General features: G+C 36.7%; 2 long non-coding RNA genes across 2 annotated transcripts in view; both read left to right on the top strand.

Annotated features, from left to right (window-relative positions):
* The window catches only part of LOC149646229 (uncharacterized), a 300,812-nt gene that overhangs the window by 57,486 nt on the left and 225,400 nt on the right, over positions 1 to 17,926 (top strand). The gene's annotated exons all lie outside the window — the stretch shown is intronic.
* On the top strand, positions 5,014 to 5,412 carry LOC149646239 (uncharacterized). The gene is made up of 2 exons (XR_016371773.1): positions 5,014 to 5,175; positions 5,242 to 5,412. It is a non-coding gene; the product is annotated as an uncharacterized LOC149646239 (long non-coding RNA).

Genomic DNA, 17,926 nt, shown 5'->3' with positions numbered 1-17,926 from the left:
CTAACCTTACCTAACCTAACCTAACCTAACCTAACCTAACCAAACGTAACCAAACCTAACCAAACCTAACCTAACCTAACCAAACCTAACCAAACCAAACCTAACCAAACCTAACCAAACCAAACCTAACCTAACCAAACCTAACCTAACCAAACCTAACCAAACCTAACCTAACCAAACCTAACCAAACCTAACCTAACCTGACCTAACCTAACCTAACCTAACCTAACCCAATGCCGACTCAATTTATAAAGGCCCATGCATGGTGCCTCGGGAGTAGGGGACCGGACCTTTTATCGGCCGCCTCTCCCAGGAGCTAGGTGGCGCTTTCTGTTGTATAAATATTTGAATGAATTTAAAGTTCGCGCCAAAGATATTTTGGCGCCAAAATGCATGATACCTAAAATATCCGTTTTTACTAGCATAATTTTTAAAATTAAGAGGAAATACAACTATATGATGATAAGAAAAAAATTTTTACCCTAGAAATTAACATATCATTACAAAAATTATAATATCTTATTAATGACCAGAATTAACATTTTGTAACAAAGCGGTATTATCGCAATGAAAAATATCACACTCTTCCCCATTAGTCTACATCCATTTAAACTTTATAAATCCCGTCCCTAATTATATTTCATAATATAGGAAACTTAAACATAAACTAGTTAAATTTATTAATTTACATTATTTACTAGCCTTGCGAAAATTATTTCCTCCACATCAAAAACAGTCGTATACTCAAAGAGGAGGGAAATATTTCCCTCATCTTTGGTATACTCTCCCCCCCCCCCTCAACCGCATAGCCGTAGTTTCCCTCACTCTTATTGGCTCTTACACGGCGCGAAAACATTTTGAATCCTCTGTATCGAAGAGCGCCAAGTCGCTGTGCGGCACTTTTTGGCGAATTCGAAAAAGCGAAAATAAATTAAAAAACCGAGGCATGCATGGGCCTTTATAAATTGAGTCGGCATTGCCTAACCTAACCAAACCTAACCTGACCTAACCTAACCTAACCAAACCTAACCTAACCTAACCTAACCAAACCTAACCTAACCTAACCTGACCAAACCTAACCTAACCTAACCGAACCTAACCTAACCTAAAAATAAAATTGATTTTCTTATTAAACTTCTTGATACTGAAGCAAATAATATGTGTTCACCAATAACATTCTTCAATAAATTTCAGAAAATAACTTCCATTTTGGGAAATTGTCTAACCCTAATCTAACTATACCTAACGTAATCTAACCTTACCATTAAGAGATCTCCCTCCCAAGTACTGACGGCGCTCGATGCTGCTTAACTTCTTCGATCATCCAAATCACTTTATCCATTGCGCTACTGGAGCCCGGCAACTCAAGGAAAACGCTATGGTTTTATATGTGTAAACCCATCACATTCAGTCGAAAGCTCTTCCATTTAAATATTCCCATTCAGTAGAAAATCGCTCTTTGGGCTATAAATTGTTTTAAATTTGGCTACAATTTTAGAAATTTGAATTCGATCCAACGGGATTCTATCCAATAGGATATTACCGTTTATCTACCTAATCTTTGATTGCTTGCCTTATCAGCAAATGATTGAAGCCCGGGATTTTGAATAAGGCAATGAACTTTGGTCTTGATAGAAGTCAGATAAGACTTATAGCGATTTCCACTGACTGCACTAGAGCACTCTAAGTGCACTCTCGGCGCGTTTTCGTCCGCCACTGGGAACACGAGTGCAACACTCGCCCAGAATCGCGTTTTCCACTGACCCCAAAAACTGCCCGAGAATTGCTCTTTCGTGCTCTGAAAAATTCGACGGAGCGACGGTGCTCGAGTATGACGTAATAAAATTAAAATGGCGGACCATGGGGTATCTCATAGAAGACAGGCTCTCGCTTATGCTTATTTATTTCTGGAATCATTTTCTTAAAGTTCTGAAGATGAAGATAACGAGGTTTTATCATTACTTTAAAGATATTACGCCTCTTCCTAAAACCAATAATTATATCAGAGACGTTGTCGATCATTATTCAAAATAGATTTTTTGAAAATTAATTGAAATGTTAATTCTATAAATTGGTTTCGGCCCATTTGCGTCAAGATATACACACTTTATTGCAATTTCGTCTCCGGCGCCAATTTTGATTATTCAGAGCGCGCTCTGACCTCTCGATCGTGTTCCACTCCAAAACTCGCTGAGGGCAGTTACGTCATCCTGACACTGAGAGCACTCTTTGGAGCAGTCAGTGGAAATCGCTATTAACATTTTCAAAATTCCAGCCCAAATAAAAACAAAATGGCGCCGAGAAGAAACGATGACGTCAGAGATAAAATGGCGCCGAGAAGAAACGATGACGTCAGAGAAAAAACAAGATGGCGCCCAGAAAAAAATGACGCCCAGAAAAAACAAGATGGCGCCCAGAAAAAAATACCACCCAGAAAAAAATGGCGTCGATACCATCGATACCATTGATACCATTGAATACCATTGAATACCACTGAGTTAGAACTCCCCTTTTCTACCTACTGCTGCTTTAATAATTCGTAAATTTTTACTTCAAAAAGAGAAATATAATTCCTTATCTTGGTAAATAAAGTTTTAAGTAGTCCTCTTGACTCGGAGAGGTAATATTTTGGTTTTTCCAACTAGTATTTCTTTTAACACTCGGCCTATCTATTAGTTTTCATGTCCGAGAGTTATCTGTTGAAAAATACATTAAGTTGGGAAACCGAAATAAATCCATCCGAGTCGAGATCTATCCAATTAGGGTTTTCTTAAATAAATAAATATATTTGATATTTTATTTGTCAGAAATTCATCTTAATTCTCATTATGTCGTTTTATGAAACAATAATCGAAAAATCCCTTCAATCACAGATATTGATAACGTTTGTATTCACAGTAAATGAGAGGAAAAGCCGCAATTGCGTGAACCTTTGGTGGAAGCCCAGGCATCGGGAGGCTAGACGATCTTCGTAACCGTAGCTGATCAACGCGTGCATCTTAACCCTTACGATGATGCGGGAGAAATACGAACGCGGTCCGGATATTGCGTATTCGTTTGCTCCGATAATCCGATTGCCAACTGCAAACGCGGTTACATACACACAGATACGCCCAGTGTAATACATTTATCTGAACTATCAAGATGGTGTCTAGCCTCTTGCGCATGTGTAGATCTGATTGTGGAAGAGTAATGGGTATAAAGGAGGGTGGAAGGGGATATGAAAATTGCAAGGCCAGAGTTATTAGATGTTTCTGAAATCTAATATATTCCTGGTGATGCGAACTCCTACCATCGACGGGCGGATGCGGTGGGTTCAAAAAGCGGAAACCGTATCCGTGTAAAATTCTTTCCCGGAGCGTGATTAGCACTTCTAACATTGTGTTCGCGCATGCTCCGTCGCCTCTGAGTTTTTAGCAAGAAGCTATTTTAGATTTAAATACGAATTTTGCGATTTTTAAGTGGGGATTTTGTGATTTTGAATAGGATTTTAGGATTTTCACTTAGATTTTGCTATTTTGAAAAGTATTTTCAGATTTTTGAATTTCGAAGAGATTTTAGGATTCTCAGTGAGATTCTAGGTGTTTCAAAGAGATTTCAGGGTAATTGTACGAGATTTTGGCCGACATCCGACCCCTCGGGTTTACTTCTTCGCATTCTGACACCCTCAAACGCAACACTAATCATGTCGTAAGAAAAGTAGGAAAAGAACTTACACCCGTGGAAATAGTTTTTAAATCGTCGAACGCTCCGACTGGAGCAACGTCGAAAGTCAGATTTTTGCAGACAGTTATCTTTGATGGTCGTACGTGAACGACACTGTCGACGCTGATGGATGAAAGTCATACTCTATTGTTCTGTAAGTCATTGGCATTGGTGCCAGGTCCCATTTCTGGAATTGCGTATGTGAAAAACAGTCAGTAGTTAGACGTTAATGGGAGCATGAAAGGTTGAAGAGAGTTAAACTCAATAGTTTTAAAACAATGCAGTGAAATCAAAAACGTTAATGAAAGACAATGCTTTAATTTTTAAACAAATTTTATGATGCCTGAAATAGCTTGTTTTTAACATTCCTTTCTTCAACCTTTCACGTTCTTTATAAACTTTTTAATCGATTAGCGAAGTGAGAATAAAATTAGTTAATAGACGCTTTAGTACAATATTTTATTTAGTACAAGTTTATTTATCAAGGCGTTAGCACATGCACTGTTAAGAAGTGTTGTCGAAAATTGGATGTAAATGGACCCAAACGGCTGACTCTGAGACAGCACAGTTTTTCGTCTATTTTTGAAATAACGTAACAGTGCCCAAAAATGGACGGTCGAATGATTTGGAGTCTCATCCAAAATTGGACCCAGAGTCATCTATGAAGGGATCCATTATTACCCAGAAATGGTCAGGATATTATGCAAATTTTACGCAAGTGGGAAAAATGAACTGGTACCCTCCCAATATTAGACTAATATCAAGCTCATATTAGACTAATATCGAACCCATATTGGTGTTATATCCAACCTACCTTGGACAAATGTTGAATAATATTGGACTCGAATGAAGCCAATATAGAGGCTAGATTTTTTTACTTCACCGAGTGATAGATGCAATGGAGAGGTTCAGTAAAGAAATCATAAAATCAGTAAAAAATCAAGAAATCAACATAGAAATCACGAAATCAGTAGCGAAATCGCAAAATTAGACGCAAAATCAGTAAAGAAATCGTGAAATCCATTACAAAATCCGACGAAATCACGGGGAAAATCTCAAAATCCAAGAAAATTCGACAAAAAACCTCAAAATCCAACGAAATCAAGGGAAATATCGCAAAATCCGTCGAAATCACGGTAAAAATAGCAAAATCCGACGGAATCATGGGAAAAATCTCAAAATTCGATGAAATCCATTGGATTTTATCGAATTCTAAAATCAAACGAAATCCGACGAAATCAAACGAAATCAAATTGGATTTCGAAATCCCGTACACTTTTTCCTAAACGTCCGACCCCTCGTGCTAACCACTTCAACTAACGGAACTGTGCTTGCCCGATCACTGATGATGAATATTTTCACAATTGATGAGATAAAGGGATCTTCATTAACTGGGCGAGCATGCAACGCATCTTTACATTTGGAACCAAAAATGGGCCTTGGATAAAACTAAAACTGAAGCTATTATAGGTATGCAATTAAAATAATAATTATAAATCATATGCCTAAAGCATATATTCCTCAATGGTTTATTAGGTTATGCCTTGAGAAGATATCCAAAGATCAGTAGGAGGGTGATAACTGAGTCACTTTCTAATAAAATTAAAGAAGTTTCCAATGTTGGCATTAAAAGGAAACCCAAAATATGAGGTGTCGGAGGGTGTTGACATTAATTCACTTTTAACAATAAATTAAGTTAGAAAATTTACTTTGTAGTTTTGTTTTCTTTCATTTTTAAGCAAACCACAAGAACCTATAGTCCTCTATAGAAAACACCTATAGTCCTCTATAGAAAACACCTATAGTCCTCTATAGATAACACCTATAGTCCTCTATAGACAACACCTATAGTCCTCTATAGAAAACACCTATAGTCCTCTATAGAAAACACCTATTGTCCTCTATAGAAAACACCTATATTCCTCTATAGAAAACACCTATATTCCTCTATAGAAAACACCTATAAACCTCTATAGAAAACCTTATAAACCTCTATAGAAAACCTTATAAACCTCTATAGAAAACCTTATAAACCTCTATAGAAAACCTTATAAACCTCTATAGAAAACCTTATAAACCTCTATAGAAAACACCTATAAACCTCTTTAGAAAACCCCTATAAACCTCTTTAGAAAACCCCTATAAACCTCTATAGAACAGCAGTAGGATTATCTATAGAAAACCCCTAGAATCTTCTAGTTAATTTAATAGAAAAATGACCCAAAATTCTAAACAAAACACTTGATATTTCTATAAAAGAAACTATAAAAAAACTATAGAAATTATGTAAATTCGTTTTATATAATTTCTATAGAATAATTTTGTAAGGGAGTGTAGTCAAATATCGCGTTGTACTCGAACTACCTCTCAGTAAGTCTAACATTACAAAGTATAGGTAGTGTCTTACTTATGGAACATATCTTATAAACTAATGTTTGCGGTTATAAACGCAATTTTCGTGAAATTGTGTAGTAAAAGCTGTTCACAGTGGAATAAATTCAAACATTATTATTCAGTTCCTTGGATTGTTATTCATGGCGGTTTTGATTCTCGCCGCTTTGACGAAATGGTTTGAAAAGTCGAATCAATTAGGATCATTCCTATGGATGTACTTCGCACCTCTATTACAAACAAGCAAGTTTTGAAACAAAGAATTCGCTTCAATTCCCTCTTCCAACTGTTTTCTTAACTTCCGCAGGTTGGGTTGTAAAACTGAATCATGGAATATCCAAGCATTTACTGACTATTTGGTTTCTTACTTTAATCGTGACGAACAGTGCTCTGTTGTCATTCTTCACCGCTGATGTTTTAATCGGCCAGAAAATTATCATTAACAATTTGAAAGACATATTGCGAGAAAAAAGACCTTAAATTCTACGCATCTGTCAATTCCGATGCTATGATCGACTTCTTAAAAGTTAGAAATGTTTTTGAGCTGGTGTGCCCAGAGCCAATATACAGGGTGTTTCTGAAAAGTCCATCACAAATTAAGGGGCGTGTTTATGGGACCAAACTGAGCGGAAAGTACCAAAGAACATGGGGTGTACAACATTTTGTTACGGAGATATGGCCTTCCAAACATTCGCCCCTAAAACAAGGAAATATCCAAAAATGAGGAGTAACACTTAAGACCGACTAACCAGCTTGTTTAAAATTACTAGACAATTTCAATAGCCTTTAATCGAACAATTGATTTCTACCTTTACTAATCAGAAGCGTATAAATGAGTAGAAGTATGCCTACGGTGGTAATGTAAAATTAATCCCAAGTGACATGATGTTTCAAGATCTTCCCAGCACCAAGTAAAATGGTTCTGATTGAAGGGACTTTTATTAGCACAGCGTAAACAACGTTATTTTCAGGAATTAGTCCAAATGTCCACGGGCGGCATTACAAAAACGAGGCAGTCTTTCGAATGATACTTGGACATGTTGGAAGATCCCTGGCTTGATCCTGTTATCTCAAACCGTAAAAAGCTACGCAAATCTTCATCATCACGGACAACACTCTTGTACGTTAGGTATGACCTTGAGAAAACCTAAAAGGACATCTCGAATGTATTTGAAAAACCCATCTCCAATTAAGGGGCGTGTTGTTTGTTTCCAACAGAGTAAACTCGCCCAGAGAACAATTACAATGCAGAGCCACGTTTCGGCGTTAATGGCCCACAAAGGTGGTCCCAAACAAAAGAACAAACTTTAATTTGTTTCGTTCAGTAAGTGTTTCATGTGTCATAGATAAAACGCCATGATTAATGCACAAAGAAAATGTTATTGACAAGTTTTCGGACCGCGATGCTGAAATGTGGTGGTGCACCATCGTGCATGAACCACATTCTGTTTATTAAACCTAAGGGTACGTCTTCGAGTAGTTCTGGTAAATCGTCCCGTAAGAACTACAAGTAAGCCACACCGTTTAACCTGGGCTCTAGGAAATATGGCCCAATTAAATTTGTCACCCACAATACTACACCACACGTTTAAGCTGAATTGTACTTGGTGACTTCTAACGCAAGTTGCGTGGGGGTTTACCTGGGACCATTGATGTTTATTATGTAAGTTAATAATACCATCCCGTGAAAAGTTAGCTTCGTCAGTAACCAACAAATCCCGTGGGAAATCGATATCGTTTACTTTAGCCAGAAACCACTGACAAAACGCCGTGCGTCGTGGGTAGTCCGCTGGATTCAAACCTTGAACTTTTTGAACATGGAAAGGATGAAACCGGTGGCTTCTGAGGATTTTCCACACGAGCGTGTGGTTTACGCCTAATCGGCGACCAACTTGGCGGGTACTTGATTCAGGCTCGTCCTCGAAAATGGTGAGAACTTCGTCTTCTACGGCCTCTGGGATGGCTCTCGCTCTAGGTTGAGGTCCAGCCGGTTGGATTCGTCCATCTTGCCTCAAAGGTCTGTCCACAGCCTCGAACGTCAGTCGATTTGGTAGTCGCCTCTGCGGAAATCTTTCCTGATACAAGCGTACAGCTGCAGCGGCATTCCCCTCGGCTAGTCCATACATTAGGTGCATATCCGCATATTCGGCATTTGTGAAGAAAGGCATTGTAACAGACTTCGTTGAATTATGAGTTTAATAAAACAAACACATGTACGTGAAACCTCTTTTATTCCTTTCTTAAAAAACATAGTGCTCTGTTTTAGTGCTCTGTTTTTTAAGAATAGGCGAAGTTCTCACTATTTTCGAGGACGATCCAAAAACAAGCAGCCGCCAATTGGTTTGCTGATTAAGAAAAAACCACACGCAACTTGCGTTAGAATTCACAAAGTACAATTCAGCTTAAACGTGTGGTGTAGTATTGTGGGTGACAATTTAATTGGGCCATATTTCCTAGAGCCCAGGTTAAACGGTGTGGCTTACTTGTAGTTCTTACGGGACGATTTACCAGAACTACTCGAAGACGTACCCTTAGGTTTAATAAACAGAATGTGGTTCATGCACGATGGTGCACCACCACATTTCAGCATCGCGGTCCGAAAACTTGTCAATAACATTTTCTTCGTGCATTAATCATGGCGTTTTATCTATGACACATGAAACACTTACTGAACGAAACAAATTAAAGTTTGTTCTTTTGTTTGGGACCACCTTTGTGGGCCATTAACGCCGAAACGTGGCTCTGCATTGTAATTGTTCTCTGGGCGAGTTTACTCTGTTGGAAACAAACAACACGCCCCTTAATTGGAGATGGGTTTTTCAAATACATTCGAGATGTCCTTTTAGGTTTTCTCAAGGTCATACCTAACGTACAAGAGTGTTGTCCGTGATGATGAAGATTTGCGTAGCTTTTTACGGTTTGAGATAACAGGAACAAGCCAGGGATCTTCCAACATGTCCAAGTATCATTCGAAAGACTGCCTCGTTTTTGTAATGCCGCCCGTGGACATTTGGACTAATTCCTGAAAATAACGTTGTTTACGCTGTGCTAATAAAAGTCCCTTCAATCAGAACCATTTTACTTGGTGCTGGGAAGATCTTGAAACATCATGCCACTTGGGATTAATTTTACATTACCACCGTAGGCATACTTCTACTCATTTATACGCTTCTGATTAGTAAAGGTAGAAATCAATTGTTCGATTAAAGGCTATTGAAATTGTCTAGTAATTTTAAACAAGCTGGTTAGTCGGTCTTAAGTGTTACTCCTCATTTTTGGATATTTCCTTGTTTTAGGGGCGAATGTTTGGAAGGCCATATCTCCGTAACAAAATGTTGTACACCCCATGTTCTTTGGTACTTTCCGCTCAGTTTGGTCCCAAAAACACGCCCCTTAATTTGTGATGGACTTTTCAGAAACACCCTGTATGTACATCGAGTAAGTTTAAAATTATGCCAGTGTCATCATCTATACGTAACTTATGAGGTTACCGCCCCCTTTTCGGAGAGTTGTACTGTCATGGCTAGGGAGCGTGTTCGACGACAGGAAATGGCTGGATGGTCAAAAATATATCTTTGCTCTCTTTTTTAATAAAGTCTATACCCGGAATTGAAGGAAAAGCAATCCGCGATAGACGTCTGAAGAATAAACCCGATATGAGAGATTTTATCTCGAGTGTGTCAACGGGGAAAAGAGTGTATGTCGTCCGGAATGATGAAATCGATGATGTCGAAAACTACTGCAAGGAAACTCTAACGAAAGAAGATGCCCGGCCATTGTTTTACAAGTCGCCATTTCCCTTAACAACGGCTTCTGCGGCGTTCCAAATTAAAAGAAATAATTCCATCGACAAGGACATGTTGGAAAACATCAATAGAATGTAAGAGCGTACAAAAATGTATTCATCTTTTCCCATTTACTAGAAGTCCATTAAATTAGCCTAGGAAGAAACCACAAGCAGGGCTTGGGACTCCCGGCTCTTGTGTAGCAATACTGAAGAAGGGTGACACATTCGCTAGCTCGCGATAGCTTTTCTCATACCCTCGGTTTAGGTACGACTCGTACGCCAAAATTTGCTCTATTGGGAGAGAAACAGCTATTGGCTGAAAATGAACAATGTATCTCTAAAGGGACTGGAAAACACCCCCTTCCACTGTAAAACCGAGCCCTCTTTAGCATAGAATCAGTGGAAGGGACGGGGGCTATGAAATTGGGAACAGTCATTTAATGACCGTGGCCGTTCCATTTTTTTATTTTTTTATAAAGCAAACAATCCACCCTTTAGAGTCCCAGCGTTCATGGGCTGAATAAGTCACGCCCTGCTCACGTCAAGAAAGACTTTCTAGAGGGGAGCTCGAGATTTCTAACAGTGTTAGGAAAGGGAAAAAAATTTAACCCCCCATCCATGGAGCTAGAAGGAGTTCTTACCCCAGCAGAGACGTACGCTATGACAGCTATTGTAATTGTTTACTTCCTAGGCTAATTTAATGGACTTCTGGTCTCTAGCATTACGAAGTATTGGTAGTATCATACTTATTAGGCATACCTTAGAAACTTATTTTTAACTCATAACGACTTACACTTATAAACTTTTGAGAATTTCATAAAAACAATCTTACAAGATTACTTCGTTTGATAGTAAAAGGTCTTGTTTGCTTTGTTTCGATAAAAATTATTCGAAAATTAAGTTTGTTTGTGGCACAATTATGTGTAAATTGCTATTATCTTATAAAAAAATTTGTTTCCCAAATATCAATCAAATATGTGGCTGAAGTAACCCTAGAACTTAAAGCGCAACTAATACAAAATGATTTAAAACTTAAATAATATTTGCAGAATTCGATTTGCGGCGTCTGCTTGCTTGTGCGATAAAGCTTTAGAACGACATTATTGGTGGGCGGACTCTAGATGCGTCACTTCGGAAACTAACTTTGAAGATGAAGAATTCAACGACAGTGACGACCAAGCGATTCTCTCAATAATCATACTTTCAGTCAGTCTTATTCCGGCGGTGTTAGTTTTAATCTATGAAGCCATTAAGAGATTTTTACTGCTCAAGTAATAGATCTAATGGATTACAAGCGTATAAGCAAGGATGATGGTGGGATGATCCGTAATCTGAGATAAATCGGCCCGCTAACAGTGGAACGGCTCAGGTCCGGTGGGACACTAGAAAATGGGGGAGGAATGAACGGAAAAATGGTGGGCGGTCTTCCTGATTTGTCTGACGTAGACCGCCCGCCATTTTTCCGAGCATTCCTCTCCTTTTTCTAGCATCCCACCGGACCTGAATCGTTCCACAGCTAGCGAGCCCACCGATTTCCCTCAGATTAAGCATCCCCCTCCCATCATCCTTGATATTCCCTACTTTTGGTTATGAAAATATATTGTTGAAATTGCACGGTTTCAATATTGAACTAAAATTTCATATGTTAATTATTTCTTTTGGTTAAAGATAAGTGATAAGACTTATGTCAATTTATTGATTAATGTTAATATATAACAGTGCAATCAACTCTTAGCTAACCCCGTACCTCGATTAGGGAAGTGCTGTCACCTTGTCCTTTACTCTCTTAAAACTCATGTGTTGAATGAGTTGGGCTATTTGAATTTTAACTAAAATTTGATTAAAAAACAACCCAGTAGCAGTTGAATAAACATTCCCTGGTAGTTTGGTATGGGGTTGTTTCAAAGCCCAAAAATTTGGTTATTGCAGTAACCAAAATTGGGTCATTTGCAATTTTAGGCAAACCTAGCTTACAAATACACTATATTTTTGTTACTCTTTCTCTATTAACTTTGAGTTGATAAACATGATTATCATAAATATTAAAATAAATACAATTAATATTACACATTTTCTTCGATAGTTATTTACTTTATTGCGGGTTGCATCGCTTTTAAAAAATAACTATTGAATATTATTGAGATACAGACTAATATTGACGTTTTAAATGAAGTATACGCCTGTAGTTTCGTCTTACTCATATACATAAGGCTTCAAATCTTAGTAATGGATCAGAACAGCGCAATTGTATGTAGCTTTGGTGGAGCCCCACCATTGGTATGCAATGCATTTGAATGCAATTTTCCAAATTTCCGGGACCTGTAAATGCGGTCCGGAAATTGAGAGCACATTTGCTCCGATTTTCCAACTGCGAACGCGGTGCCCTGGGGTGTAACAACAGACGAAATTATAACCACTCCGTGACATACGTCAGGTAAAACTAATCAGCGATCTTGCAATATGGTGGAAGCTGAAATATGGAACGTGAGGTGGGATAAAACGCTTAGCTATGTAATAAACAGCAATTTGGTTTCTATTTTGAGAGGTTTTAAACAACACAAATTAGGGTTTCGTTCGACCCAAAATTATGTAAGAATGTATTCCAATTTGTGGCTACCTTTTATCCCAAAGTTGCGTCAAAATTACAATTAAACCTTGCTAGGGTTGTTTTTTACCCAAATATGATTTTACAATTTAGCCAGTAATGTGGTTACTGTTTAGCCCAAATCTTAGTTATCGTTTGCGTTGACTCAACATTGTGTTAAATAAACAACCAATTCTAGGGTCAAGGAAAATCAACCCAAAAAATGGGTCGGTTAAATACTGACCCAGCAAAGAGTTGAAAAATAACCCACTTTGGGTCAGAAACAACCCAACATTTTTAAGAATGTACTGTTCAACCCACAAATCACGACAACACTGTCTATGTTAGTGTAAAAGTTGGATTACACTTAATCCTTTTATTAAAATCAAAGGCATAGCGTACGTGCACATCTATTAAACCCGCCCATAGAGTTTTCGCAATATATTTTTGGGATATCAAACTTTTTTCCCAAATTTGAAAGAAACGGAAACAAAAGTGTACAAGTTGGGAAACCAAAATAAACCTCTCCGAGTCGAGATGCAATTAAGAGGTTTTTCTTAAATAATTAAATAAATATAATTGATATTAATTTTTTTAATCGTCATTAATTAACCCTAATTCGAGTTAAGTCGTTTTAAGAAACTTTTAGAAGCAAAAATAGGGAACAGACTAATCTGGGCGCGCGTCAAAGTCCCGGACCCCCTTCTTCGGGACGGTGGGATATGAAAGAAGAGACGGGTCATACGGAAAAAGGAATTACGTATTTTTCGCCGTCCCCGTCAGCAACGTCATAAAAACCTAGTTTAATTGAGCCAATCTGAAATTTTAAACTTTTTATTACCTGTTGGAGGGAGGGGCTCTATACTGGGCTCTGAGTCGGACTGAATTAAACGCTAACCGTTCTCTATTCCTACCTCTAAAATTAAATCTGTCTCTGTTGAGGCTTAATAATAAAGCCGACCGCAACCAAAGTATAAGCAAAGGCGTATTTCACAACTGACGTTCAAAGCTACCGATGGAAAAGTCTAAAAATTAAATGGAAAAAAAATGAATGCCGGTAACAATGATCACAACTGAAAATAACAGCTAACAGCTAAAACGAACCCGAACGGTAAACACTTCAAATTGGTCTCTCTGCGCTGCTGGTCTGCTACTCCTTTCGTATATTTTCAATGGCAAAAATACTAATTTTGGGAGGTATTAGGATATTAGGCCATTTTGTGTTTTTAGACTTTTATTGTGTAGGAAAGAAAACGACCCTGTTTAAAGAAACTTTGGATAATTTTTGATATTTAGTTAACAGTTGATTTTTATTTATAAAATTTGGACGAAAATATTCAAATAACAAGACTTCCTTTGAGTTTCAAATTGAAGAATTTTCGTGTGCTTTATTGAACTATTTTTTACAAAAAAGACAGTCACTTTCAGTTTCAATTCTTGCTTGATATTTTATTGAACATCCCCTAGCCGTTAAAGGAAGGATGAAGAGGAAAATAAAGTGATTATTTGATAGATTTTTCTTATTATAAGACCATTATATGCCATCAAAATAGCCTTCATCATGCTAGAACAAATTTAATGCATCCCTAATACAGCACTGAGCTTTCCCCGATTTAAAGGTTTTTAGCGGGGATAGTTGGACCGATTTATTACTAATTAATATGTGCGTCGACATAGAAATTTGTTTTCCTTTTTTCAATGCTTTAACGTTTTCCGTTTGCGAAAGATGCTGGTCAATATTTTTCAGTTTTACAAAACGTTTTAGTCGCTTACGGTTAAGCACTTTCAATATCACATAAATCGTGTTTAGATGTATCTTTCATTTGGGCATTGTAATTAGTTGTAATTTTTACAGTCAGGTAAAATGAGAATGGAGTAAAAAAAGTCCAAAAACTAAAATGCAAGAAAAAAGTACTCAAATTAAAAGTAACAATTGGCTTACCTCTGAATAGCGTGAATTGAAAAACATGGTCAGATGTATTTTTTCCCTCAAAATGCCATGAATAAATAATTGATTGAAACCCCGATAATGATGTTTCCCTGCATTACATACTAAGTGCAATTATACAAAAACAAGTTTGCCTCGCAGTCCCCGTGAAACTCCATTTACAAGCAGTTCATTGTGAAACAAGGACTCTATGTCAAACTAAAGGCCTGAAAGCGTCCTTGCGGAACAAACAAAGACGACTGTCAGTTCATATTGAAGTTTAAAAAATCATATCGCAGTTTGTCATTGGTTACTGAGAGCTTGTCATGCTAAGGTGAAACGTCGTAGATTCTTGTAAAGCGACGCCTGGTAAGGCGCTGTCAAAGGCTAAGTTCATACTAAATAGGACCTAGATGGACTGCAAAACTAATTGAGTGTAGCTTATCAATTCTCGCTTGTTGTTCTCGAACTAGCTCTCAGGAAGTCTCCAGCATTACGAAGTATAGGTAATGTTATAGTTATGGAACATTTCTTATAAACTTGTCATAGGAATAAAACACAGCCCAGGCTTTTAGATGCAAATACAAATCATACTTTTTAAAACGTGAGGCCCTGGACCCCATCCGGGGGAAATCAGAGAGGGTGTAAGGAAGCCGCATTTTATAATAAAAAATGTCCCAGTGGACAAAGACTAGAAAAAGTAAATGATAAGAGAACAAAATGGAATTACTGAAGTAACAGATTTTAAATTTTTTCAGTTTAAAGACATGATTATAAAACATCAATTATTTGAAAAAAAAATACTTATCTTCGTTTTTTCACCAAAATTACATTTGCATTGTTTTCGAAAGACAGATTATTCATTCTATATATCCTTTTTGGTATTAACAGTTTTCGAATGAAAGGGATTAGAATAAATATCCGAGTAGATATGGATTATTTTTAAAGGTTCCTCTTTTCGAACTTAAGAGAAAACGTTGTTTAAACCGACTAAATGCAACCGAAGGATGAAATTTTATCTTTCATCATGATTGACATTTTAAACGTCGCTTTAGGGTGGTTTGGTTTTGCGCCTGCATTTATACGACCACGATTCGATTGGGTCCCATTTTTTGGGTCGACGATTTAAAATGTTTTATAAATCAAGCATTAAAATTTGGATAAAAGATATTATTAACAAAAAACCTTTGGTATATTATTGAGTGCGTGAGAACTGTTTTAAAAGTTGTGATTGAATTTTGGTAGGACTTCGACTTGCTTTTAATGAGGAACACATTGTAGAGCAAACGTAAAACACGAAACACGTAAATGGACACCGACAAATGGGTGGCTGTGTATTTATTTCACTATTGGGCTTAGTTTCCAGCATTAAAACGTATTGTAGTTCAAATTAAAAGCTGCAATCCTTTTAAATATCACTAACGAGGAACTGTTTCTATCATGGACTACATTGGAAATCTAGCTGTAAATATAAATGATGTCGCATGTATCTGTTATATAGTAAAGCTTTGACTAGAACTATTTTGTAAAGAATGGAAAATTTCATGATAAAACATTTTTGGGCAATGTAATTTTGGTGAAAAAAACGAAGATAAGTATTTTTTTTTAAAAATAATTGATGTTTTATAATCATGTCTTTAAACTGAAAAAATTTAATATCTGTTACTTCGGTCATTCCATTTGTTCTCTTATCATTTACTTTTTCTAGTCTTTGTCCACTAAGACATTTTTTATTAATATCTGTTGCTTCAGTCTTCATTTTAATTAAGATTGTTAACAAACTGTTGCATTTTTAGAATCTGCACTAAGCACAAACATAAATTAAAAACCGGCTATTGTTTATTGTTTTCATGGGCAATGTTAAAATAAGCATTATATAAATAAACTGGCCATCGTTTAATTTTTTTTTAGGTAACTTAAAAAAAGCACTAAAAATAATTAATTAAAAATATTAATTGGTTTGTTGACAGGGTTTAGTGATCGTGTGATATGTCGATTAATTTTAGTGATCGTGTGATCTATCGATTAATTTACCAGCAATTTAAACGAACAAATTGATCTACGTAGCACCAGTTAAGAAACCTGGTAACGAACCCTTATGCGTAGAGTTTGCATTAATCTACTTTAAAGAACAAACATTTATTTAATTTAAGCAAAAAATTAATACTAATCAGCGGTTATCGTTGGCCGATAACACACCTAAAAACGAATCCTACACGGCCAATTGGTCTTCTAACTACAACAACCAGCTGACACTGACAGCTGTCTGCTGCCTTGAACTTTTGACCGATACTTACTAAAATCAATGAATTTATAAATTATCGGCTAAAACCTAACTTTAAATTCTTTTGAAATAAATTATAATTAAGTTTTACTTACGAAAAAAATAAAATTAGACCTAATTGGCCCCTTCTTTTACATGAAAAGTGAAAAAATTTCCCTTAAGGCTTAAGCTCGAGCGATGGGCAGAGCGGACCATGGAACGGACGACGTATTGTCTATACAAAAAATGTCTATAGCTGTTAATATCTCCTACCTACCGTACTACCTACAGCCGAAAACTACTATTGCTAAGACCGAGGCTTAGCAATAATAAATTAAATTCATTTCATAAATTATTGACTAAATCGTACCCTTAAATTTTTTTGTATTGAATCAAAATAAAGTATTACTTAAGAAAAATATTAAAATCAGATCTTTTAAAGCTCAACAACGTTCTCAAAGTTTAAAAATAATCTTTAAGGTGACAAAGCGTGGCCATTGCCCAAAAGATATCGTTTCTCCCTCTATACATAGTTTCCAAACCTACGTCATAAATGACGTAGCCTGCACAACGTAAGTCAAAGCATGATTAAAGACATGAAATCTAGCAATTAAACTTAATTTTTCTCAAAAACCTTAAAACTGGTCCTAGAAAAAGGTTTAAATTTTGATATAAAACCGTTCCCAAACGTAACAACCGAATATTTCATTTCAAAAGGGTGGCCATAAAATGGCTAAATTTGAGAAAAACTCCATGTTATTTCTATGGGAAAATTTTACTTTTTCACCAAAAACACAGACTAATTTTATGAAATGAAAACCACCTTTAGCAGCTTTATTTTTTATAAAATAAACTAATGAGTGGATCTTTTTGAAATTTTAACCACATATTGAGGGCCCGAATTGTAGTCCTGTGGAATGTTTTCGAAACAATTAATACAATAGAAAAAAAACTACATCCAAACAAAAACCCTCCTTACACATTAAGAGCAGTATGAAGTCTTATCTAAGAGAGCTACCGCTCTCCTAGAATATCAGCCAGTAAAGTGGACTGCATTTGTGTCTGTGAATCCTAGGCCTCCAGTAAGCATGACGATGCTCTATTTAATGTACTTAAACTAAAACCTCCTTCGTAGAGACAGACTCCATCGTGCAGGAGGTGGCCTCTTGATCTATGTCAACAATTCTATACCGTTTCATGAGCTCACTATCCCAGACAAATATGAAGAATCTCTTTGGATAGAGTTGAAACCGCCAGATTCAGACTCTT

The sequence above is a fragment of the Phalangium opilio genome, unplaced genomic scaffold, assembly GCF_054372755.1.
Source record: "Phalangium opilio isolate 3A_F unplaced genomic scaffold, DU_Popi_V2 ptg000089l_1, whole genome shotgun sequence".
Classification (NCBI taxonomy): Eukaryota; Metazoa; Arthropoda; class Arachnida; order Opiliones; family Phalangiidae; genus Phalangium; species Phalangium opilio.
This window is presented reverse-complemented; position numbering and strand designations above follow the sequence as displayed.